The 2,789-nt window shown below is 34.2% G+C and overlaps 1 non-coding gene across 1 annotated transcript; it reads right to left on the bottom strand.

Annotated features, from left to right (window-relative positions):
• Nucleotides 1–2,027: 2,027 nt before the first annotated feature.
• Nucleotides 2,028–2,100, bottom strand: LOC139179558 (small nucleolar RNA SNORD113/SNORD114 family). Its single transcript, XR_011563922.1, has one exon. It is a non-coding gene; the product is annotated as a small nucleolar RNA SNORD113/SNORD114 family (small nucleolar RNA).
• Between the last annotated feature and the right edge of the window lie 689 nt (nucleotides 2,101–2,789).

The following is a 2,789-nucleotide window of genomic DNA, read 5'->3' as shown; positions in this document are numbered from 1 at the left end:
TTTAATTTGCATACATTAAGGTATGCTCTTTGTGCTTAAAGTTCAATGAAAGTGAAAGTGTCAGTCACTCAGTTGTGTCCAACTCTTGAATCGTGTCTGACTCTAACTCCAAAGTTCAGTAGATTTTGGCAAGAGCATAGTGTCATATAGCTACAATTCCAGTTTCATATAGAATAATTTTACCATCCTAACAATTCCCTGTGCTTGACCTACTCATCACTCACACTCATCTCCCTGAATCCTGCAGCCACTGATCTTTTCACTGTTTCTATAATTTTATCTCTTCTAGAATGTCAAATAGTTGGAATTACATAGTATATAGTCTTTTCAAAGTCTTTTCAAGTTCTTTCACTTAGCAACATGCATTTATAATTCATCCATGCCTTTTTATGTCTTGATAGTTCATTTTTTTTTTATCACTGAATAGTATTCCACTGTGGGGCTTCCCTAGTGGCTCAGATGGTAAATAGTCTGCCTGCAGTGCAGGAAACCCATAGCACTTTGACTTTTTTTCAGTATTCCATTGTATTGAGGAACCAGTTTTATTATCTATTCACCTATTACAGGATATTTTCTTTCTCTGTAGTATCTTTATCTGGTTTGGTATCAGGGTAGTGCTGGCCTTGTACAATGAGTTTGGAAGTGTTCTTTCCTCTTCATTTTTTTGGAATCATTTGAGAAGGATAGGTATTAACTCTTCTTTAACTGTTTGGTAAAATTCACCAGTGAAGCTATTTGGTCCTTGACTTTTGTTTTTTTGGGAGATTTTTGGTTACTGATTCAATCTTCTTACTAGTAATTGTTCTGTTCAGATTTTCTATTTCATCATGACTCATAATTTCTGTTAATTCTTTGGAAATTTTTACAATAGCTGCCTGAACCTCTTTGGCTGCTAAATCCTATGCTAGATCTAGTCCGGGTCAGTTTCATTTAGTGCTCTTTCTCTCAAGTCTAGGTCACATATTGCTGTTTTTATTTTTTGCATGGTGGTGGTTGGTTTAATCACTAAGTTGTGTCCAACTCTTGCAACATGGACTGTAGCCTGCCAGGCTCCTCTGTCCATGGGATTCTCCAGGCAAGAATACTGCAGTGGATTGCCATTTCCTTCTCCATGGGATCTTCCTGACCGAGGAATCGAACCCGGGTCTCCTGCCTTTCAGGCAGATTATATACTGACTGAGCTATGAAGGGAGATTTTTTGCATATCCTGTAATATTTTGTTGAAAACTAGACACTCAGTATCCCCAAATAGTTAATATTTACCTCATACACAAACCCTTTGAGATCCTTTACATAAAAATCATAATCACTTGTGTTGATAATACTTAAAAAAATGTTTATAATTGCTTTCTGTCCAAAGACTTCTGCATGCTTATTTAAAAAATATATAGATAAATATGGAGAAGATAGGAAATCATCTCTAATTATATTTCCTGGAGAAAGCCATTATCTCAACAATTTCAAATGTATCTATTCTATTGCTTGGGGTTCTAAAGTCTATTAAACAGTAAACAATGATACTTGTGCTGCAGAATGAAATGCAAATTATGTTAAAAACACTTCAGTGATTTTTTTTTAATTTTAAAAATTTTAGTAAAACACATAAAATTTGCTTTTGTAACCACTTTAAAGTGTACAATTCAGTAGATTAAGTACATTAATATATATTATATACCCACTGATATACCAAAACCCAGAACTTTCTCATCACCCCAAATAAAGATCACATGATAGGTCTGCAGCTCTATGACTTAAACTAAGGAAAATTGAACTGTATACTTTAAGTTGCTGAGTGTTATAGTATATCAGTTATGTTTCAATAAAGCTGTTTTTAAAATAGGAAATGTTAATAGCAGGAAACAAAATATTAAAAATCTTTGACTTCATAAAGATTTTTATGTAGTAGTAATAATGTAGCAATAATCTAGTAACGATCATTACCAGTAAAATTCTCTAATAGTTTCAATAACAACAAGAAAATGGGACAGATTGTCCTTAAAAGGCAAAAGACATGACATGCTATTTTAATAGACTTCAGATTTCTTGAATGTAATATCAAGTTTATGTCATAAATGACCCCCAGTTCTCATAAACAGTCAACCAAGGCTGCAGTGGGGCAACCAATCTGTTTTTTTCCTGAAGATGAACAAACCCCTAAACTACAAAAAAACACTGCAAGATAAATTTTAAAATGTAAATCAACATTTCACAGATTGATGAAGCTTTAGCTCTGGAAGCCATCTTAGAGATGATAAAATTCAACCTAATTATTTTACAAATAGGCAACTGACACTCATAGTAGATTATGGATTTAGTCAACCGGGTACTATCTAAATCTATAAAGCAGTTAAGCCTGAGGGCAGTGATTGCTATATTTCATTTTTATTTTCCAAAAGCTGTCTTTTTGACAGCTCACTGATGACTCGAATGTTTTATTTATAAATATCCTTTATTTAGCTATTTTAGAAAACATGGAGGTTGAGTAATATTGAGTAATATTGAGTAATATCAAACAAAGCCTTTTGGTTTAGATATTTTTGGTGTCAATTCACAGTGGTCACAACAAAATTGTAGAAGAATGAAATTCTGACTGAGGAAGGTTTCTGAAATCTGACCTGGCTCATGGATGAAATCCCCATGGTACAGAAGGCCCTAACATACCCGTTAGGAAGAAACTCAGTGTGAAAACATAAGATTTTGTCCAATACTTTGAGTAACTGCTAAGCTGCTAAGTCACTTCAGTCGTGTCCGACTCTGTGCGACCCCATAGACGGCAGCCCACCAGGCTC

The sequence above is a fragment of the Bos indicus genome, chromosome 24 (genome assembly GCF_029378745.1).
Source record: "Bos indicus isolate NIAB-ARS_2022 breed Sahiwal x Tharparkar chromosome 24, NIAB-ARS_B.indTharparkar_mat_pri_1.0, whole genome shotgun sequence".
Classification (NCBI taxonomy): domain Eukaryota; kingdom Metazoa; phylum Chordata; class Mammalia; order Artiodactyla; family Bovidae; genus Bos; species Bos indicus.
The sequence above is the reverse complement of the archived record's forward strand: the minus strand, read 5'-3'. Positions and strand labels throughout refer to the sequence as shown.